The 23734-nt window shown below is 44.5% G+C and overlaps 1 long non-coding RNA gene and 1 pseudogene across 1 annotated transcript; both read left to right on the forward strand.

Moving 5' to 3' along the window:
- The first annotated feature begins 8891 nt into the window (after positions 1-8891).
- Positions 8892-14074, forward strand: LOC120786620 (annotated as a pseudogene).
- A 769-nt stretch (positions 14075-14843) lies between these two features.
- On the forward strand, positions 14844-15457 carry LOC120786667. The gene is made up of 2 exons (XR_005706742.1): positions 14844-14960; positions 15407-15457. It is a non-coding gene; the product is annotated as an uncharacterized LOC120786667 (long non-coding RNA).
- The last annotated feature ends 8277 nt before the right edge of the window (positions 15458-23734 follow it).

The following is a 23734-nucleotide window of genomic DNA, read 5'->3' on the forward strand; positions in this document are numbered from 1 at the left end:
CTCAGTGTAGCCGTGGACGTTCAGACAACTGTAACTGGGTCACTGTGACACTGAAGGAAACTTAAAAACAGGAGGCTTCTGCAGCTACAGGGAGCGTCTTATTCTCCATGATTCGAAGCAGTTTTATTTCCGATGTACATCGGGGATAATGATCTGCTCAGGAAGTCTCAGTGTTTCATGTGTGTCTGTTCAGATCTGACTGAGTTATGACTCCAAGAAAAAGGAGGAGTTTGGATGCAAACTGCAGCTCATGCGTCGCGTCTCTCCCTCCTCGTCCCTCATCAAACAAACAAGACCTAACATGTTAATCGTGAGCTTTAAAGGTGCTGCTACCTTTGGACGGAGCCATATTCACTGCACAGGCACGAGAGTGGCATCAATCTGAACGACTAACTCTTAGCAAGAAAGAGAAGAAGAGGATTTCCCTTAAAGGAGGGATGTGTTGACCAAATACTTCAACATTAACGTCAGATCGGTCTCCAACGATGGCTTTGTAGTTCCAGTAATTTCCTCCTCCCTTTTAGTAGGTCTGGTCTGTCTGTGATGGACGTGCCCCCAGCTGCTGTTTAAATTACTTTTTTTCTTTTTTTTAATTTGAGAACTGATGGTATTTTTATAGTTGAGAAAAGGTTTAAACACTCTACCTGTTGGTGCCATCAAGTACAATCTGACGTCCAAGACTGGAGATGAGACGCAGCAACAGATAATAGTAAAGACGAACTGATGATGATTTCTGTTTGGCCCAGGTGGCAGACGACTGAAAGAACTTCACATCTACATTTGTCATTGCGGGTTTTGATTTTATCGGCGTCAGCAGTGAGAACACTCGCTCTCTCTGTCTGCATCTAAAACAGTAAACAATTCCTTCAGGAGCGTTCAGTGTCTGTGCAAACTTCCTGGCAGACTTCCGTCTGTTGGTCGCCAAGCAGCAGGCAGTCGTGATGCAGTGAAGAGCAGGATGGAGAGTCACTCAGACGCACTCCAGACCTGAAAACATTGAAAACAAACTCAGACATCGTAAAAAGCCCTCAAGTATCTTTCGGTTTTGCATTTAAAGTGTTTTTTTTATTTCTTTTTATGAGCTCTTAACAACAAACAAGCCGACTGAGCAAGTTTAATGACACTTCATGGAGATCTGACCGGTTCTGTTACTCCTGACCTAATGTCTGTAAAAACAAGTCCACCATTTTTATTCATGAACAGTCAGAAGCCTTATTTTAACAGCTTTGGATGTAGCAAGCACACTTTCTTTGCTGCTCGTCAAAACCACATTTTAAAAGCAGAATTTCAGATTTTATCTTGGAGGGAAGCCTCAAAAACGTCTGTTTGGTATAAACAAAATCCACACAAGGACACATATCCGCCAGTCTTCATCTGATTTCTGACATAACCAGACTTGTAGCACCACCTACTTTGTGAGAACGTATGGATGAACTTTGCTGCGTTCCAGGTTTTTATCACATCATTGATTTGTTTCTGTGGATTTTGTATCTGCTCTTTCAACACATCCCTCCTCTAACTTCACATCGTTCTCCATCAGTGGCTTTGTAGCAGGGCTGTGCCTTTCTGGTCGAAACTCACTCAAATGTGACCAAAAAAAATCCAATATTCGAATTGTAATGACCTGCTCAAATTCAAAGTTTACTGCAACCTCATGTTTAAGTAGTTTCCCTCATTGTCCAGCAGAGGGCGCTCTTAAAATTCACTATCAGCTTGACCTATCGGTAATATAAGCTAATCAATAAAAATGGAAGAGGACGGTAGTGATCAGATGATCAGGACACTGACGCCTCTGAGAAGCCTTTTGTGGATGTATTCTGGGTTTTTCACCAGAGACGGTAGAATTACCACCAGAGATGAGGCTGTTTGTGAAGTTAAAACTGAAAAGTCGGCTGCCTGATTCCACAACCACAACTAAAGTAAGGACCCGCCGGCTGCTGCAGCCCAGGTGAAGCGGCGGAGGAACAGGCACCAGAGGAGCAACGTCACCTGTACAACCACACACTCGTCCTCAGCAGCCAGAAGCTTGAAGAAAGACCAGCGGCCAGAAGATGAGACTGAAGGACACGAGGCTTCTTTCACAAGAAGGTTTACAGGATAAAGTTGTAAAATATGTATAAAATTCACGTTCCCACCACAGTCCCAACACCCAGAGCGCAGCTGTGTGACAGCACAAGGGAAATGCACCGGGATCCCACTATATGAGCTGCGTTCAGATCAATTCGAACAAATCACTATTAGTGTTGGTTTGAATTTGACTTTTGAAAAAGGTGACATCCCTAAATTGTAGTGCCAGTAATTCAACGTATCACTTATTCGGCCTTTATGTGTCTGTGAGGCCTACAGCTGTTGTTTAAATACCAGCGTTCACTGTCCACTGTTACACGCAGATGTCTCTGCTGCCACTGTCTCTATATATGTCTTCACGTCAACACGGACGTCGCGGTGACGGAGGATTTGTCTCTAAACGTAACACGTCACCGCGGGACAGGAGGTCCTTTTGGATCCTCAGACTGGGAATCAGACCCAGGCCACCTAGGTGAGAACCCGGAATCCTGACTACTAGACCACACAGAACCACACAGAGGAGAGACTCCAGCACCGAAGTAATAAAGGATACTCAAGTATATTTTCTGTAAGATCAACCTTTTACTTAGTGAGCGTGTGTTTTACATATTAAGAATCAGTTTACTAAACCAATGTTGTGAAGATTGGTCCATGGCTTAAAGGTTTGTTCCTGACTTTCTTGGCAGGTCTTTGGTCGGAGGAGAGTTTTTATGTTTCTCTGCTGACGGTTTTCATGTTTAATGTCTTAGATTCCTTTTTGTTTAACGAGGTAAAGGCTGATAAAGCGGAAAGAATCCACCTCCGTTAACCTCAGGAGAATTTAAACTCTTCTTAAACTCACATAATGTCTGCCACCGGGAAGATAACTGCTTATATTTTGAGTGTCTGTGCTCCCGCTGGGATTTGAACCCTTAACCCCAGCAGTGTGAATGCCTTGCTCCACTGAGGGAATTCAACCTCACCCTCACATTGCTGTGCACTTGCGAAACCTGTGAGCGGAGAAGTGCTTTAATCTCAGGTGAGACTCCTCTGAGGTTTGATATGTAATATGTATGAGCAGTATGTAAATGTGCAGAGCAGCTGAAGGTGACTCCTCGTCTCGTTGTGGGACTAATGAACAGAGTGGAGACAGGGCGAGGAGAAGAAAAGTCAAAAGATCAGGAGTGGGAGGGAGAATTACAGACCACAGACAGTCAGAGACTCTTAGGACTGACAGAGCCAGGAAAGACTGAACTCACTGTGTAGAGGCGGTTTGACCTGTTGCCTTACGGGGAAATCAAAAAGAGAACCGAGAGGAGGAAACGTCCTGTTGGTTTGGCCGGAGATGAGCTGAGAAAATTAGAAAGAGGAGTAACAAAACTGAATCTGGATCTGGTGTGTGAGTCCACCTGATGAATCTAGGTCCAGTACTCCCTCTCTTTTAGCTCTGGTTTTGGTCTCCACCAGCTCCTGAGGGAAACATCTGGCTCTTCAGCTGCTAAATGCTCCACCGTGTTCACCAGCTGGTCTCTGACTGTGTCTGGCTGCTGTTTGCCGCTGAGCAGGTAGTGGACGGTGGGTTTTTACAGCTGTTTCTCTGGAAGCATCTGCCCGCTGCGGCCGAAAACCGCACTCGGAGAGCGGTGGTAGTGAAGCAGAGCAGTGAACAGATAAACGATGAGCTGAGACTCACTGGAAGGCTCCGTCAAGCCGAGGGGAGCTGTTTTCATCATGTGCATTCAAAAACAAACTTTTTTCCAATTAGCAACTTAGATGCTAATCGAGATTCCATTGGTTTCCACTAGCATTTTGCTAACAGCTAAACAAATGGAAGCAAGTTATGTTGCATCACATCACCTGATGAACGTGGTGTCCCCTGCTGTCCTGCACTTTCTATGTCCATTTAGAAAATGCAAACACACACACAAACTGCTACAGAAAATACGGTGCATACACACTTTTCCATCTACACTCACACACACTCTGTACCTTCAGCCAGCTCTGAAGTGTGTGTTTAATCGGCTGATTGGCTTCCCACAGTCCTCCTGGGAGTCCGTTACCGTATCTTAAGGAGTGTGTGACCTCCCCCTGAGTGGCGGCCTCCTTAGCATATCACCCTCATGAATATGTGCATAACTGATGAGGGGCCTCCTCAGACTTCCTGTCAGTCTCTCTGCGTGAAAGAAGAGCAACACACACCGGCTGAGTTGACGATGGAGATGTTATCACTATCATGTCGTCATGGTAACGTAGAAACTGCTATGATGTCACGATCTTGACTAAACAATAGGCGTTATGATGTAATCGTGGTAACAACGACATAACTCGAGGTCGACGTTTCCTGGCCCAGGTTGAAGGCTGGTGAGCAGGCATTAGCGTGGCATTATGATGTCGCCTTGGTGACAAACCAACTGCCATTTTTATGCTACCATAGTAACAGCCCAATCGAGATGGTGATGTGACCATGGTAACAACGCAACTGGCATTTTTCTGTCATTGTGGTAACAAAACAGTTGCAGTTACGCCAATTACGCCAACAAAAAATCGCCATGGTAACGTAACTATTGTAAACGAAACGCGACCCTTTTCAGTGTTATGACACGTTATGACAAATCATCTAATCTCGCCTTAAAACAAACAACAAAAATTCACATGAAAGCAGAGGATTCGGAAAACTTCGTAAACACTCACAAACCGAGACCTGAACCAACACTGTGTTTTTGTTTTTCCACATCACCCAGTTAACCAGGCTTTAGCTCCTGTCACAGCCTCGTCTCTTTGAAATGTGGTACCCAGAAGTGCCCAGTGGGTGGTCATGACAGGAAGCCTGATTTACAAGTCCAAACTCAGAATCCAGCTAAAGTGTAAGCTTCAGGGGGATAACCAGAAGGGGGAAAAAGAAGAGAGAGGAGACATGAGAGATGACAGCCGTGGGAGGACTGAGGGCTAATTATCAAGTCTCACTTTAATGACAAAGACAAGAGAAGAAGAAAGGGTGGCGGGGAGCTGTAATTATCACCTGCCAGCGGTGGCCGTGCTGAGATGGAGATGAAGAAGCAGAAAGGACGTGAAGAACAGAGCCACCATCACTTTTCTACCACAGAAGCATCCGAATGCGTTTGCGTGTCCTGGGTGTGTGTTGCTGTGTACTTACAACATTCAAATAAAACAACTTATCTTGAAATTTGTGTGTATTCATCAGGACACACTTCCATATTCCTTAACTATCATAACTAGCTGATGGTGTGGGCAGTGGTTTATATGCAGCGTTCCACAAATTAAATGTAAAAACTTTTTAACTTTTTCAGGCTTTTTCGATGCCGTCATACCGGGCAAAGAATGACGGGCGACAAACCGAAACACCTACAATTAGTTAACTGGTACATGACTCTGAGGACATTTCTATCACATTTTTGTCTGGACTTCCCAGCTGGATCTAACAATCCTTCCTAGTGATATATACTAATCGATTAACGTGACTTGGACCCGTGTTTGGATTACTGAACAGGCATATGGGGCCTCCTGAGGGAGGGGCCAGGGCCTCTCTATGAAGGGAATGAAGGGAGAGGAGTGCAAAGTTTTCCAAAGTTCACCGAAAGGTCCTTGAAAACCCACTGAAACAACTTTTTTTTTAACCTCTACTGCAAGTTTCTTCAAAATGTACCGAACCCCTGCTGAATATTTGCTGGACCCCCGGTGAAAACCTACTGGTAGTTGCTGCAGTATTCATTAAAAGTTCCTTTGAATATCCGCTGAGGTTCTTAAATTCTTTGTTCTAGTATAATTCTAGCGTTTTTGAAGATCCAATGTAACATTCCCAAATATCCTGTAAACCTTTGTGAATGTTAACTGCAACTTTCTTCAGAACCTACTGTAGCTTTTTTTGCTGAAAGGTTATGTTTGCTAAAAACTTCTATGAATATGTACTGCTGAGCTTTCCCGAAGGATTTGTTGAAACTGTTTTCATTTTTTACTGATCCCGTTGCTTAACATCAATTTGGTTACTTGCAGCAGGGTTTAACGCCGATTTATTTTTCTTCCTGTCATTATTTAAATCAGACTTACAGCTTATTCACACTCACAGTCTATCGGCTCCAACTTTTCAGACAAAAACTTCCATCAAGTGACAGAGGCTTGTCATTGTCTTTTTGAGATTAAGGGAATAATTCAAATGCAAGAGGAAGTGAAGTAACCTGCATCAGATGTGATGATCAGCTTCTCTTTCTGATGTTGTGGAAATAATAGAGAAGTGAAGGGAGGCCTCCATGTTCGCTGCTGAGCTCAGACGGTGGAGATGTGACGCTCTGAGGATGAACTGTGAGTACGAGAAGCATTTATTTATCTGTGACGTCGCTGAATTGGTTTTTGAGTTAACTTTTAACTTTAATTTCTTCATTAACAACGAAACAAAGGCAAATACATATTAACAATTTAACAACTCTCAGATTTCAAGACCTATTTTTCTTGAAGAAAATCAAAAACCTGCCGATACGGTGATATACTGTTATTCTTCTTCTCTCCGGTTTTCTAAAAATCAATGCACTAGAATTGAGAAAATGGTGATTAAGATAAGATCTATAAATGAATTGTGTAAGTAATTGTCCAAAAGAAAACCAGTAGTGCACCTCCAGCGGCCAAGTTGTGGGAACTCTCTCCTCTCACCATATATGGACAAACGTCTGAGACCACTTTTGGACCCCACTGTGTGTGTGTGTGTGTGTGTGTGTGTGTGTGTATATAATCTAAATTTCTGACTCATCCAGCAGCTGAACTCCTGACGTTTCTTTCTACAGTGGAAATCAAACATTGTTCAGAAAGTTGGTCCCAACTCTGTTGCAGAAGTTCCCATCAACGTGTTACGCCTGCAGGTTACTTTGCTTTCACTTCTGTCCTGTTCATCCCAAACCGGCTCCACGGGGTCCAGGTCTGGAGACCGTGCTGGTCTTCCGTCATGTGAAGCCGCCGTCTGGTTCTGTTCTTCTGACGTTCTGGGTCATTATCTTGCTGTAGGACGAAGCCCCCGACCAACCGGTCTGTCTTCCTCTGTTACTTGTGTTTTTTTCACCAGTCTGACACCAGTTTACCAGTAACTACTTCCTGCAGCACAGTGCTGACCTAGTGATGCATCAGAGGGTGTAGTAACACACTTTGCTCCAGCTCTGTCTTTGTACATGCAGAGGGTTTGTCAGTCATCAGCTAAAGTTGGGAACCTCTGGGAATTGTTTGCTTTAACTTTCGAGGCTTCATTTCCTTCCACTGCTGCAGGAGAAGCTGATCCCTGAAAAAAGCCTGTTTTCTAAGAAGTTTAAAGGATTTTTCAGTTTTTGGTGACCTGAATTGTTTGGGTTTGTTTTTACTTTGGGCAGTTCACCGCTGAAATTCGTACCATTTAAGGTTTTTCACTGGACCTCAACTGCTGAAATTCCAATCAAAACCGGCAAATGTGGCGGTCCTCCAACTTTTGACCGGTAGTGTACATATATACATATAGTATAGTAATGTGTATGTATATATATGTGTGTGTGTGTGTGTGTGTGTGTGTGTGTGTGTGTGTGTGTGTGTGTGTGTGTGTGTGTGTGTGTGTGTGTGAAAATTGCAATTTTTTTTTTTTTTTTTTTTAAATTTAAAATTAATCGATAATTTGAATTAACCGTTTGTTGCAGCAGTGAACAACATATAACGTGTGAGATTTCTTGGCCACCTTAGCTGTCTTTGTTTATGCTAAGCTAAGATATGTGTCTCCTGGCTGTAGCTTCATATTTAAACACATTAGAGTGGTATCATCTAAAAATCTCTCAGCAAGAAAGTGAAGAAGTATTTTTCCAAACTATTCCTTTACAGGATAAAGTATGTGTGAGATTTTTAATTCTCATTTAATACCTGTGCTGTACTCTACAGACTTGGACCCTTGAACAACATTAACAGCAACAAATCTGCACTTCACAGTAACTCAACAAACATACCGGCGATGATCCTGAAGATCAACGTGCCAACAATGGGAAGTTTTTCTTCAAACTTAATGCAGAGACCTCTTGTCTTACTTCTCTCTCTCTTGCTTCATCTTAACCCTTCACTGTCTTATTCGCCGAAAAACTGCAGCATCAATTATTCCGAGAATCCCTCGGCTGATATTTATTTGGACTGCGCAAACCGTAAACTTGTTGCTGTCCCTGATGACATCCCCAGAGGTGTGAGCTCAGTAAACCTCTTAAACAATCTGCTTGTTCAGATTAACAGGGAAGATTTTGGCCACTTGTCAAAACTGAGATTTTTGGATCTGAATTTGAATCACATTGCCCACGTGGACGATGGATCTTTTATCCATTTGGCAGCGTTGACAACGCTCTACATGAACTACAACAAACTCACCAAGCTGACAGGCAACCTCTTTCAGGGACTGTCCAACATTACCGTGCTTGACCTCAGAAGCAACAACATTCAGTTCATTAATTTCTGGTCAGTTTGCAAACTGTGATGCTAGACGACAACAGGCTCCAACATGTGGCTGACATTCAGCCCATGCTACAGCTTCCACACCTACAGAACCTGAGCATTAGATATAATCTATTTCCCTCCTTTCAGACCAAAGATCTGCTGCTGACTGTGCCCTCAGGCCTTAAGGTGTTAGATATTTCTGATAGTAAGAATTTGGAAATCTTCAGCATCACAACACAGATCTTTCCTCACCTTGAGAAGATAGACCTTTCACAAAGTGGCCGAGATGCTAGCCTGAAATGGGACATACCTGACAAGAGTTTACTGAGGAACATAACTGTATCTTGGTTACAATCTGTTTCCTTTTCAAGAGATTCAAAAAGTCCTGAAGAGTTTCGACTCACTGATGCATCTGAGAATTAATTACATGGAGAAATGGCTCAACAAAGGTCTGTTAGCTACAGTCTGCGAAATACCGACACTTAGGAGGCTGGATCTGTTTACAACAACGTTGCCAATTTAAGTGCAAAACTTGTAACTTGCCCTCAACTCACTGAGCTTGACTTGTCCCATATTTACATGAGTGAACTGTATAAAGGCTCGATACGATCAATGCAGCGACTGAGGTACCTGACTGTGAAGGCCAACTTCCTCACCAAAGTGCCAGATGACATCAGGAGCCTTTCCTCCCTCATAATCCTGAATCTGAGCGACAATCTTATCTCTAAATTAGGCTGTGAGGATTTCACAAACACAACCCACCTTACAGATCTTATCTGAACACCGACCGCATTGCCAACCTTGACAGGTGTGTATTTGAAAATCTTAATGATCTGAAGGTTTTAGATATGAGTGGCAACCTGCTGTGGACATTGAGGGGTATCTTCAAAACTGGCCTGCAGAAGCTGGAGTTCTTGGATTTCAGCAAAAACTTTCTAACTCTTCTTGAAAACGGGAATTTCCAAGGTTTAAAGTCCCTGAAATATTTGGATGCAGTGTCAGATAACATCCAAAGGGTGACACCTAAGGCCTTTGATGGACTGAACAACCTGGGAACTCTTAGAATATCTCTTCCACTGGAGTTTGAAAATAACTTCAGAGAATTACAGCAGTTGGAATATCTTACAGTCTACTTCAATATTGACGGCAGCTTCAAAAGTCCTCAGCCAAATTATCACAAATCTTTCTATCATTTAGTCTTTGAAAGTTTTCACAATAATATACAAGGGCGATCACGCTGGCTTCCCCTTTGATGTACCAATGCACATATTCCACGCTATGAAACATTTGGAGGACTTCACGGCTGAGAATATCTACATTGCTGCACCAGATCCGAGCACGTTTCAGTTCAACACCCAGCTTAAGAGTGTGATGATCAGGCAGAGTGATTTGTCAGATTTGGACCCTGAGTTGTTTCTGCCAATCCCACACCTCCAGATTCTCGATCTCTCTAACAGTAAACTCAAGTCTTTGGATTTTCTGGCCCAGGCTGATCTGTCTGCACTCAGGCGGTTGACACTGAGCGACAGTGAGTTGACAGTGGTCAATGAGACGGTCTTCCAGTCCCTCCCTGCACTAACATATCTGGACCTGGATAATAACCCATTCACTTGTGACCGCTCTAATGCCGGATTTATCCAGTGGGTGAAGAACAACAACCAAACACAGGTGGTCAATGCCTACCAGTACATTTGTTCCTTTCCTGTGGCTGAAGAAGGAAGCAGGTTGCTGGACTTCGACATCCAGTCCTGTTGGATGGACGTTAGCTTCGTCTGCTACATTTCCAGCACTTGTCTGGTTGTTCTAACTCTGCTCTCATCCTTCATCTACCACTTTCTGAGGTGGCAGCTAGTCTACACCTTCCACCTCTTCCTTGCCTTCTTCTATGAAGGGAGGAAGAGGAAGAAGGGAGCTCCTCATCGCTACGACGCTTTCATCTCCTACAGCGTTCATGATGAGGCCTGGGTTTACAGAGAGATGCTTCCAGTGCTGGAAGGGGAGCAGGGCTGGAGACTCTGTCTGCACCACAGAGACTTCCAACCAGGTAAACTCAGTCTGTCTTTACCTCTTTCTGAATATCTATCTCTCCCTCTCTGTTTGTCGTCTGGAAATAATTTATCACACAGCACCAACAGCTCAGCGGCACTAAGTTCGCACAAGCGTTGCCACAAAACTGAAATTTTCAAATTTGATAGAGTGACTGTCACCAGCAGAGAAATGACAGCATTGGTCATTCGTAGAATCAGCCAGAGTTGTCTGGTGAATGCACTCCAAAGACTAGGGGCCGGACAGGGCAGTGACAAGTATCAAAGAGATGAGCGAACACTAAGCGCCAATGATTTTCCACCAAACCTTTCAAACACACTCGGCCTTTCTCAAGCCTCGAGAGGTGTTGACCACTTAGAGCCAATTATCTCCGTCTGCTTCCTCTAACTCTAACTAGCTTCCTGTCAGAGATATTGTGAATATAGAGCACTTTCATTTTACACTTTATTTTTAAGATATTTGCACCACAGTGAGGAGTTTCACATCCTTTCTTTCAGCTCTCTGTGTATCTCGGTTTTTTACTGTGTGGTGAGATGTCACATTAATGGGGTGTATCTAGTCACATAGGCAAGGAGAAAAAGGTAATTGGGTAGTTGTGCAGGACGAGTTAGTAATGACTGATGTCTTAGATTGTCAGCTAGACAATTCGCAAGCTCTCACGCTTTTGTGAGTGACAGACATCTCGCCCGCTAATCAGGTGAGTGGTTAATTAGCAAAGTGAACAGACTGTAGGCTGCTGCTAGATAACCCAGCTGGACATAGCAGTTTCATCTGGGCTGCTTTCGACCTGGAACCAAGAGACAACAACCAGATAGCGCTCTGAGCTGTGCTAATGCTCACACTAAAGGTTTAAGTTGATTAACATTCAAAATTCATCATTTCTTATTTAGTTTTTCCTCGCAAGTGAAGAGTTACTTTTAATTCTAAAACTGTCTCTGGGTGTGTTTCTTATTTCAGAGGATAAAGGACATTTGCTTACATTAGATTACATTAGATTGTGAATGCTGTGTTAAAGGGTTAGTACACTCAATTATTTGCCAGAGTGTGGTCTCCTAATATTTAGCTAGAGTGAGTTCTAGAACGACCCAAGTTAAATAACATTAAGTTAATCAGATTTATCGTACCCAAGCCATTTGGGATAATGAACTCAGGGCCCCATCTATATAGACGGAGGGTAAACGGGCTACACTCTCTTCACCACTTCATCATTCACACTTCACTGGTTAGATAAACCTGCACAGTACCTCTGAGTTGAAGGGACTGTAGCGGACAGCAGCCTCAAGTCAAACAGATCCAAAGATAACAACCTTTAAAAATCAGTCTGTGCCAAAGGTTTAAGAAGCTGCGGTGAACTCTGCCTCAACCTGCCATAAGGAGATCCCCCATCATCATATTAGCCTGGTTTTCAGTGGAGAGTTTTAGTTTTCAGTCGTGATTTAAATGTTTCAGTGGCTTGTTCACCTTGAAAACCATCTTAAAAAACCACATGAAAGCTGAATAAAATGGATGGATGGATGGATTAACCAATTAAAATACAGTTAATTTAAGTTTTTATTAAAATCGTGCCTTGTCCATTGTGACCTAATGACCTTCCAGCTCCTGTGGCAGCAGCACAGAAAAGGACTGAACAGCCTCCTGCAGCTGGGTCCACTGTCACAACCATCCCGCTGTGGGTCTAGTCTACTGACAGCAGCCACATACAGAAACCTTTAGAACCAACATTACTGCCGACAGCAGCGACAGACGAGACTTAACTCTCGGCTTCATTACGTTTAAGACGTTTTAATACCTCCCCTTGTTTTTGAGGAAAATGGATTCAGTGCTTGTTCAGAACCACAGATACCCTGCATGAAATTGATAGCAATTTCGGAAACAATGGGTTCCTCTTGATTTCAGACAGAAGTAGACAGAGGCTGCTTATTTTGCAGTAATGTGGCAGAAACGGAAGGTTTCCGAGCAGCGTTAACAGTGAGATGAGTTCCCAGGCGGGAGGAAGACAACCACCCAAACTAACTGAGAGTTTATGAGGAGATCCACACAAAAAGTTGTCGTTGTGCCTGAAACTGCTGCTCAGATCTGAAAAGTAATGAGTGAAGAATGTTCATTATCACGAGACGGAGAGCTGGCAGTCAGCTCAGGCTGCGGATGGTTTGACGCTGTTGTTACTGCTTCAGGCCGAGCGTCTGAGAGGTGTTTAGAGTTTCAGTTCGGGAATCAGCGACAGTTGAAACAGGACGGGACAGGCTTTGGATGGAAAACGTGCCCCGTGGACCCAGAGGGAAAGAAATGAAACAGTTGTTCAGAGGCTCTCTTCATGATCCAGTGGCTGATCAATAAAACGGATTAAATCCTGCATTGACACAGTTTGTCAGGAGCTAAGCTCTGCCTGCAGTCATCTCTAATGCGAGTTTTTGCATTAATGTAGCTCATCTGGCAGATTTCCAGCGTCTGGTGTTTTCTGAGGAAAGAGCAGGATTTCCATACGAACATAAGAAGCAGAATGAGCAGGTCTGAGCTCTGAACCCGTGCAGCGGCAAACAGCAGCACAGCGTTAGTGTTTTTATGCCGGAGCTGAGTTTTGAAGTTGAACCTGCTGCCGTCAGTTGATGTTTTTGGACACGCAGGTCGTTTCCTTGTACCCGTGGAGCTACTGTGTTTAGCCTCGTTTAGCGTTCTCGCTGCTACTAGGCTGCTGCTGTCTGCAGAATGTGTCGTGTTAGTTAACCAGAGCTGCCAGACGTGACTTGTGGTTTTAAAAAAAATGTTTTTTGAAATGCAAGGATGTGTGTCACATACAAATTCGCCTCTAAACAGTCATTTCACAGGAAGATCTGAAAATGTGCATATAAACCTGCTTTCTACCCCACTTCAGCGTGCGCGTCCTCCATCTTTTGTAAGGGCGGAACCTGTCTACTGTCACTGTCAGATTTTCTCCGCTCCATGAGCTGGTGGTCTCCAGGTGACGTTTTAATGTTTCCACGTGAGGGGTCTTAAAACAGGAGCCCTGAGAAAAATGTCTTGAATGTGCAGTTGACAGCTACGTCCACATACACACTGTTGTCTCCACAGGTAAGCCCATCATAGAAAACATTACAGACGCCATCTATGGCAGCCGGAAGACCATCTGTGTGATCAGCCGGCGCTACCTGCAGAGCGAGTGGTGATCCGGGGAGATCCAGATGGCCAGGGGGGTCAGTTTTCGACATCTTTTACTGAAGTAACATTAGAACGACCACAGTGCAGAAATACTCAAGTTACAAGTTACAAGTAAAAGTCCACCTGAAACGTGACCTGACATGTGGTTGGGCAGAAATATAAAGTAGCATAAGATGAAAGTACTTTTGTCCAGTACTTACTCAGTTACATTCCACCACTGCTAATGAAGACGGCAGTAGCTGCTGAACCTGCTTTCATTCACATGAATTATTAAAGATATCCTGTTTAGGTCAGACGGGTTATTAACACCCCAAACAATATTAAAATACTGAACACATGGAGGAATCAAACTGTACAGAGTTAAAGTGTAATAGGAAGTAGCGCAGGTCCCATCCAGCAGCAGCTCCTGCTCTTCTCACAGCCTCCCGCACTGGCTGAGTCCTCCGAACTTTTATTGGTTGTTTTTTTTTTTGGTGTACTTGTACTTTTTGGAGTATTTTTAAAAATAATCAATTTCACTCTGATTTAAGTATTTTTTAAAGTGGAAGCTTCAACAGAGTAGAAACAAAAGTCACATGATGAAGTTCTTATTAACGGAAACAAATGAAAAGAGCCCGATCAGCTGCGTTCACACCTGGACCAGGTCTAACTAGGCAATAAAATTCAGATTAGCATGACCTCAGCATAGATTTAAAAAAAGGCTGCATCTCCCTTATTAATCACGGATATGATGTCCCCACCCGGCGAGCAGGGCCAGTGTCCCAAATCAAACACACCTGCCGCGCTGCCTGACCGACGGGTGCGTGCCGGGTCTGGCTAAACGCTACATGAGGGCGGGCGCCACCTTCCTGCCGTCGGTGACCTTCCAGCCGAAAACCCGGAGGAGGCCGAGTGGACCGGTTCTGTTCCCCACTGAGAATGAACCGGCGGAGGAGCTGGATTTAGAGCGGATGGCGGAGGACCCCGGGGAGCGACCTTCAGACCGGTGGGAGCAACCAATGGCTGACGGTCGTAACCAAACTGTGCAGAGGAGGCGTTTGGTGCGTGTTGGTCGGCTGCGGCCTCTGAGGACGTCGTTTCGTTTACGCGTCTCTGCCTCGTTCTGCTGCTTCACTGATTGGTTGATGTGGCCGAATGCCGCTCCCTCCGTGGCGTCCGTGGACCTGTAATCATCAGCTGAACGCTCGGGCTGCAAAGTGCCTGACTGGAATCTATCGGTCGCTTCCGGAAAAACACCTGCACGTGCACCTGGTAGCATCAGGACGTCCTTTAACTCAGTGGGTCTCTCATGAGTCGTTTACTCCTCCACTTCCAGTTTTCCAGTTCTCTTTCCACCGCTGATCATAACTTTGTCAGAATATGTTTCCTCATTTCCCCCCACACAGCTGGGTGTGTGTGTGTGTGTGTGTGTGTGTGTGTGTGTGTGATAATTGAATGGATTGATGAGAGACCGTGTTGTGGCTCAGAACAATCAACACGTCTGATTTTATGACTCTATTAGCACACACACACACACACACACACACACACACACACACAGCCTTGTCTCGATAATCCGATCCCGCCATTTTTTTCCTTTTTTTTGCAATTATCCAATTTCCAGTGCAACATTTTCGCACAATGCCACATCCCACGTGTTTCACCGGCAGGTCAGATCTGTATGAGCGACAGGTTGTACAGTTTTCATTTATCACTCACTCACTCTTTCTCTTCCACGTTTCAGCTGCTGTAGCAAGTGAATTTCCCCGTCGGGATCAATAAAGTTTCAAAGCTTCAAAGCCTCTGTGATTTCTTGTGCTTTTTCTTTTTCCTCTCGTTTTCTTTAACATCGTCCATCATGTGCGTACATTGGGGTTTGGACAGTAGGGACATGTCCTACCAATATTTCTACCCTTCTCAGACGATACAGTCATTTTCACTTCACACAGAGTTGCCAGGTTTGTGTGTTTTCTGCCAAACGTTTGTTATCACGATAAAGATGGAAAGACTGGGAAGCGGGGGACACTCGACAATGATCTGGCAACCCTCATATCAAACCTTATTATGCGTTGTTGACCACGGCACCAGCGTAAAAATCCGACCCTGCACAAGGTGACTTTTAGTTGAACTGACACCCGTGTGTCTGCAGAGCCAATCAGCTCAGTGCAAACACGGAGGGAGAGACGGGGGAGAGAGGAGATAAAAGAGAGGAGGAGGAGGTGACTTTAATTTACTTCTCTGAGTGAGAGCGACTGGAAGCTGCAGATGTCTGAGGACAACGAGGCTGGATTTGGGTTTAATCTGCGGTGATGGACAGTAGAGTGGGCGGAACACGGGGGAGACGTTTGAGAGTTTTGCCTTTTTCAAATCTCTGTGCGATTTTATTTTCCAGATGATCAAAACCGTTTCATATTTCAGGGTTTTCTTTTTCAGATGCAGTGTGTCAGATTAAGATTACTGTCTGAATAAGAAGAGCAGAGGCTCAAAGCTGAAACTGTCGGGGGGGGGGGGTCTCCACCTGCATCGAAATACCTGAACCATGTGTTTATTTACTCAAGACAAGTGCAAACCGAAAATCGCATCTGTCTTAAGGCCAGAACCTTTTTCCATCCGTCTGTTTTTACGTCCTGCACATTTTCAATTTGTGCATAAAAACCCTCAGCGGAGACACCAGGTAATTAACACAACAACAACAACAAGCCGGGCCTGAGGAATCAGCCCCAGCAGCTGTTTTTCACTGCGTTCTTTCATTCAAGTGCAAACGGTCCCAAGTTGAAGCAGCATTGCAGTTCATTATAACTCCTTTTCATAGCTTCGTCCATCATTTCTGTCAGTTACAGGAACACATCTGAGATCTGTGAGCGCAGAGGAGGTCTGTAAGACAGAAGCCAGAGCTATCGTTCGGCATGGAGTCTAAAACTCTCGGGTTATTCCATTCATGTCTTCAGGTCCTGTACGTTCAGTGTCCTGACATGTGAAGCCACAACAAACGTAAGACTTTATTATAATCACACAGACTCGTGGACCCAGTTCGGGCTCAGTCTGATGTGATATTGTTGTGGAGATGATGAGATTATTCACCGCGATCAGTCAGCTCCCCGAGGAAACGCTGGGTTATTATACCCAGAGTTCATTAAGGCCGCAGCGCACACGCACACACGCACACATGCACACGCACACACACGCACGCACGCACACACGCACACACACACACACATTTACTCAGCAACAAAACCCAGAAACCAGCAGACAAGATGGAACTTTTCGTTGATGTAAAATTACAGTAAGATCAGTTTCTAAAATCTGTCACATTTTCTTTTCTTTGTTTTTGAACGCGACGTAAATATTGAATAACACGTTTTTCTCTGGCTCTGCTCCTCCTTGTCTGATGGTTTTTTCTTCTTCTCTGGTTTTTCCTCGGTGAAGCTGGTGACCGCTGCTCTCTAAACTTTTCGCCATCATCAGATGGCAGTTTGTCAACTGTGTGTTGTTGCGTGGCGGTCAAAGGTCTAATGTTAGAAGCAGACCACGGTTAGCGAACTGCAGAACTGGAACAGGTCCGTCAGGTCAAAAGACTGGGAGCGACGCCGGACCGCTATGTTACCTGGTCTCACCGGATGGAAAATATCAAGAAAGAAAAGAAAATGGGAAAACGCAGCCGTTGCGTGAAATGTGCTCCTTCGGTCTCAGCTGTGTGATTAGTTTTCAGACGTCCGTACTAGACCAGCATCAGTGAAACGACGCTGCCGGTTCCCCGTAGACGTCAGACTCGGCTCTGACTCACTCCTGTTTATACAGAAAGTGATATAATCAGGTTCCCCCCATTCGCTCTCCGACCAGCGGCAATATCCAGACCCAATACATAATAACAGTCAGAGTTAACCACTGCATGACCAAACATGACCAAAGCTGCTCGGATCACAGCTCTCCATTGGTTTATTGTGTTAAAATGGTTTTATTTATTTCAGCATTACCGGTGGTCATTGTTTAATAAGATGCTCTTTTTATGAAGCAGCCTGATGCTAAAATCATTCAAATCCATTTCTCCCTCATCAGTCTGCACTTAGTTCCCCATAATGACAAAGAGAAAACTGAATTTTAGACATTTTTGCAAATTTATTAAAAAGGAAAAACTGAAATATCACATTGACATAAGTATTCAGACACTTTGTTGTGACACTTGACATTTAGCTCATGTGCCTCCCATTTTCTCCTCATCATCTTTGACATGTTTCTACACCTTGACTGGAGTCCACCTGTGGTAAATTCAGTTGACTGGACAGGATTTAGAAAGGAACACACCTGTCTATATTGGGTCGCACAGCTGATAATGTAAATCAGAGCAAAAACCAGACCATGAGGTCGAAGGACCTGCCTGCAGAGCTGAGAGACAGGCTGGTGTCGAGGCACAGATCAGGGGAAGGCTACAAAAAAAGTTCTGCTGCATTGGAGGTTCCCAGGAGAACACTGGCCTCCATTATTCTTCAACGGAAGAAGTCCGGAACAACCAGGACTCTTCCTAGAACTGACCCTCTGGCCAAGCTGAGCAATCGGGGGAGAAGGGCCTTGGTAAGAGAGGTGACCGAGAACCCGGTGGTCGCGCTGACTGAGCTCCAGAGATCCTGTGTGGAGATGGGACAACCATCAATGCAGCACTCTAACCATCTGGGCTTTAAGGCAGGGTGGGCCGATGGAAGCTTCTCCCCAGTGAAAGTTTTCTCGGACTGTGAGAAACAAGATTCTCTGCTCTGATGAAACCAGAATGAACAGTAAAAAAATGTGGAACTGTCCAGATACTTTTGGTCTGGACTGTGTGTTTTGTAGGTTATTGCCTTTATTTTAGTGGCATTTGATGGTTGTATTGTCAACGTGAACAGGTTCTACAGCTGCTGGACAGATGTCTTGGCCAAAGCCATTCAACAGTGAATATACGCAGGTTCAGAGCGCGGCCCCAGCGCAGTGGTTGAAGAAGAGTTCGTCTTCAGAAAGCTGACGTCACCTTCAGCTTCTGTTTCCCAGAGCATTTCCTCACGCAGAGTTTCTCTCATCAGTCGTCCCAAAAGTCTGAAACCTGCGCCTGAGGTTTTCTGTCCACATCTGAAATAACCAAAGCACCGGGAGGCTAAAATATAAACGATTCCTTAACTGACAAAGGTTATAATGATATTATTCAACAACAGCTCCCACACAGCGTGAGCTGGCTAAGACTCATGGGATATGTAGTTGTGAAGGTAAACAAGGTGTTTATCTTCACCATCATTATCTTGGTTGAGATTTACTGTCATTTCCTGAACCCGTGTAAAAACACGTGTAAAATTACTTTTTTTGTCTACAACAATCAGGAGTTACAGATTCAAAGTAAAATATTGCAGCTCTCTGCTCGCCACACTGAGCAGAACCTAAAATTTCACCCTTATGTAACATTTCAGTTACATAAGGGTCAATTTTCATAGAGCCGGGTCGTTCGCTTTTGATCGAACTGATTAAATCCACTGACGTAAGATGAAGCTACAGTCATACCGTTCATTGGTCTTTTATGGATCCAGAGAGAATCTCCTGCAGCTTGATAATATTAAAGTCAGTAAATCCACAGTGGTTCCATTTTATGGTTTTAATATTTTCTTTAATAGCTGCAGATGATTAGGGGTAAGCTGACCTTGTCTGATCTGATTTCCAATCATTTTGACTGGGAATGAGATTTTTTTTCGGGTGGCCAGGTGAGTTCAACCATTGTCACTGAAATGCAGACATCATCAAAGCAGGAATCTGATCAGTTTAATCTGAATCGGAACTTGAGACTCGAGACTCAGGTCAAACTTGCTTGGAAGGAATAAGGACTTAAAACGCGACTTGGACTTGGACTCAAACTCCACAGAAAATTCCAAAAAAAAGCACATTGCTTGACTTGACTTGGAAATTCTGTCGAGGTCTTGGGACTTGACTTTAAAATGACTCGAGACTTGCAGCAGTTTATCTGAGACCGCATTTGGGGGAGGAGGGAGGACCTGTCTGAGTCTTTTTAATCAATACACTAAACTTTCACACGTAAGGTGAAGGATAGTGGATAAAGAAGCACTTTGTCTGCCACTCTGTCGCTGTGACCAATCAAACTGTGACCTGTGAGCTGCTGTTTGTCCTGACAGACAGGAGGACCCTGAACATCTCGTCTGAAGCCTCTGAGTGATTCTCGTGTCCGTTCGGCTCAGAAACAAATTGTCCTCCCGACGCTGTAATTACACACAAAACTGTTCAAACTGCAGCTTTCTGCCCTGAAATGTCAGGTCGTCCCCACAGAGCTGCTGATGAAATGATTCTCCAGCCACAGGCATATAAACCTGGAGTGGACGTTGACATTTTCCCCGAAAGAAAATGTGTTTTTCTTCCTCCTCGTGAGTGATAGTGATTAAAATGAACTGAAAACACCCACTGTTTCCGTATCATCACTTCACCTCTTATTCCACTTTTAAGCCGGTTTCATGAGCAGCAGTGAGCAGTAACCTACAGACGAAATGTCACCAAACTCCCTTCAACACCCGAGCAGTTTAAAGTAGTTTAGAGCAGTAGACTGTTACTACTTTTAGGTTCTTCTGCTAAATTTGGCATTAACTTTAATATACAAAGTTTAAATCATTTCATGAAATATTAATATTAACAAACAAATACATGAATTTAATATTACTCAATGCTCTTCCTTCTACCAGCATATGAGCCAAAAGTCTCTCTGTAAACAAAGGCGATATTTACCTCTTCTGTGTGATGATTTAATGAAAATTCATCAATTTGTCCTAAAACGCCACAAACATTACTCACCTGATCTTTTCCATTCACCTAATTGACGAATGGAAAATTTATTATGCATGAAAATCTTTTACAAGCAATTTTAAGACAAATTAAATGAGAATAATTTCATGGCCATTGTGGCGAAAGTGGGATGACATTGATGGTGATGATGATGTTGAAGAAGATTAAAACAAAAGGGTTTTTTAAGAAGTGATATGAGCTATTTCCAAGTGGCTGCGACCTTCAGTAACGTTCAATAACCTTCAGTCCCCTTCAGTCACCTTCAGTCCCCTTCAGTCCCCTTCAGTAACGTTCAGTCACCTTGAGTAACCTTCAGTCACCTTCAGTCCCCTTCAGTCACCTTCAGTCCCCTTCAGTCCCCTTCCGTAACGTTCAGTCCCCTTCAGTCACCTTCAGTCACCTTCAGTCACCTTCAGTCCCCTTCAGTCACCTTCAGTCCCTTTCCGTAACGTTCAGTCCCCTTCAGTCCCCTTCAGTCACCTTCAGTCACCTTCAGTCACCTTCAGTCCCCTTCAGTAACCTTCAGTCCCCTTCAGTCCCCTTCCGTAACGTTCAGTCCCCTTCAGTCACCTTCAGTCACCTTCAGTCACCTTCAGTCCCCTTCAGTCACCTTAAGTCCCTTTCCGTAACGTTCAGTCCCCTTCAGTCCCCTTCAGTCACCTTCAGTCCCCTTCAGTCCCCTTCAGTCCCCTTCCGTAACGTTCAGTCCCCTTCAGTCCCCTTCAGTCACCTTCAGTCACCTTCAGTCCCCTTCAGTCCCCTTCCGTAACGTTCAGTCCCCTTCAGTAACGTTCAGTCACCTTGAGTAACCTTCAGTCCCCTTCAGTCACCTTCAGTCACCTTCAGTCCCCTTCAGTAACGTTCAGTCACCTTCAGTCCCCTTCAGTAACGTTCAGTCACCTTGAGTAACCTTCAGTCCCCTTCAGTCACCTTCAGTCCCCTTCAGTAACGTTCAGTCACCTTGAGTAACCTTCAGTCCCCTTCAGTCACCTTCAGTCACCTTCAGTCCCCTTCAGTAACCTTCAGTCACCTTCAGTCACCTTCAGTCACCTTCAGTCCCCTTCAGTCACCTTCAGTCACCTTGAGTCCCCTTCAGTCACCTTCAGTCACCTTCAGTCCCCTTCAGTCACCTTCAGTCCCCTTCAGTAACGTTCAGTCACCTTGAGTAACCTTCAGTCACCTTCAGTCCCCTTCAGTCACCTTCAGTCCCCTTCAGTCCCCTTCCGTAACGTTCAGTCCCCTTCAGTCCCCTTCAGTCCCCTTCAGTCACCTTCAGTAACCTTCAGTCCCCTTCAGTCCCCTTCAGTCCCCTTCAGTAACGTTCAATCACCTTGAGTCACCTTGAGTAACCTTCAGTCCCCTTCAGTCCCCTTCAGTCACCTTCAGTCACCTTCAGTCCCCTTCAGTCCCCTTCAGTAACCTTCAGTCCCCTTCAGTAACGTTCAGTCACCTTGAGTAACCTTCAGTCACCTTCAGTCCCCTTCAGTCACCTTCAGTCCCCTTCAGTCACCTTCAGTCCCCTTCAGTCCCCTTCAGTAACCTTCAGTCCCCTTCAGTCCCCTTCAGTCCCCTTCAGTCACCTTCAGTAACCTTCAGTCCCCTTCAGTCCCCTTCAGTCCCCTTCAGTAACGTTCAATCACCTTGAGTAACCTTCAGTCCCCTTCAGTCCCCTTCAGTCACCTTCAGTCACCTTCAGTCCCCTTCAGTCCCCTTCAGTAACCTTCAGTAACCTTCAGTCCCCTTCAGTAACGTTCAGTCACCTTGAGTAACCTTCAGTCACCTTCAGTCCCCTTCAGTAACCTTCAGTCACCTTCAGTCCCCTTCCGTAACGTTCAGTCCCCTTCAGTCCCCTTCAGTCCCCTTCAGTCACCTTCAGTCACCTTCAGTCCCCTTCAGTCACCTTCAGTCCCCTTCAGTCACCTTCAGTCCCTTCAGTAACGTTCAGTCACCTTCAGTAACCTTCAGTCACCTTCAGTCCCCTTCAGTCACCTTCAGTCACCTTCAGTCCCCTTCAGTCCCCTTCAGTCACCTTCAGTCCCCTTCAGTCACCTTCAGTAACGTTCAGTCACCTTGAGTAACCTTCAGTCACCTTCAGTCCCCTTCAGTCCCCTTCAGTAACGTTCAGTCACCTTGAGTAACCTTCAGTAACCTTCAGTCACCTTCAGTCACCTTCAGTCACCCCTCCAAGCCAACAAACCAAAATATAAGGTAGAAAATCTAAACATTTAAGAAGTATTTTTACTTTAAAAAAGAATGAATTGATTATTAGTATTATCCCAGTTGTCATGGTATCTACTCTACCAGAAATATAGATTTATGTTCACACTGTTGTGTATTCACAGTCATTGCAAACAGTAGAGTAAACAACAATCATTTCCTGCTGAGGGTGACACACACACACACACACTCACAGCTGTGAGTGTGTGTGGTGGGGAGCAAAGTCACTCACCAACTGTAATACGTTTTTTTTTTCTGGGTGTGTGTTTGTGTGTGAAGGATTTTTAATTAAGCTGTTAGACCTCAGAGTCAGACAAACGACTGTGTCACAGAATCCTCCATATGATCTCTGAAAGAATTAAATGATTGATCAATAGCTGATCGACAGAAATAATCGAGTAATGATTAAAGTCTAAGAAACACACAGCGTTGTTGTTATCAACTTTTAACTGAATCTCTTGAAAATAAGCAGTTGGAGCAGTTTTGTTAGCGTCGTTACTGTAAAATACAGACCGAGACTAAGTGATTAAGAATGTTAGAAGAAATGTTTCAGTCATGAAACCTCATCTCAGAATTACTGTAAAATGTGGAGTCTGAAGAAACCTGACACCTCTCTGTGGTTGTTGCTTCAGTTTGGAGTCTGAAGCGTACAGTGAGAATAACGACTGAACGGTGACACAGTTCATATTGTAACTGCGACAGAGAGAGGGGGGACGTCGAGCTGAGGTTCAGCGTCGTCCTGTGTGTGAGCTAGGACGGCGCTCGGTCGCAGCGCAGACCTCCGCCGAGGCCAGTGTCAAACAACATGCACCAGACTTCAGAGGAAAAAGTCCAAGTTCATGGTGAATGATCTGGATCGGTTCCTGACTGCCCAGGACTGTGGTGCAGCTGGAGAGACTTTAAAACTGGACCGACAGAAAATTAAATATGGAAAAGACGCGGTCTTTGTCTTTAACAGCATCTCAGGGTCGTTGAACTGTGGATTAGTATGTAACCTAATCACCATTATTACTGGGTCAGCGTTTTCATTATTATTATTGTGGTTGTTGTTGTT

Source organism: Xiphias gladius, chromosome 24 (assembly GCF_016859285.1).
Source record: "Xiphias gladius isolate SHS-SW01 ecotype Sanya breed wild chromosome 24, ASM1685928v1, whole genome shotgun sequence".
NCBI classification, from domain to species: Eukaryota; Metazoa; Chordata; class Actinopteri; order Istiophoriformes; family Xiphiidae; genus Xiphias; species Xiphias gladius.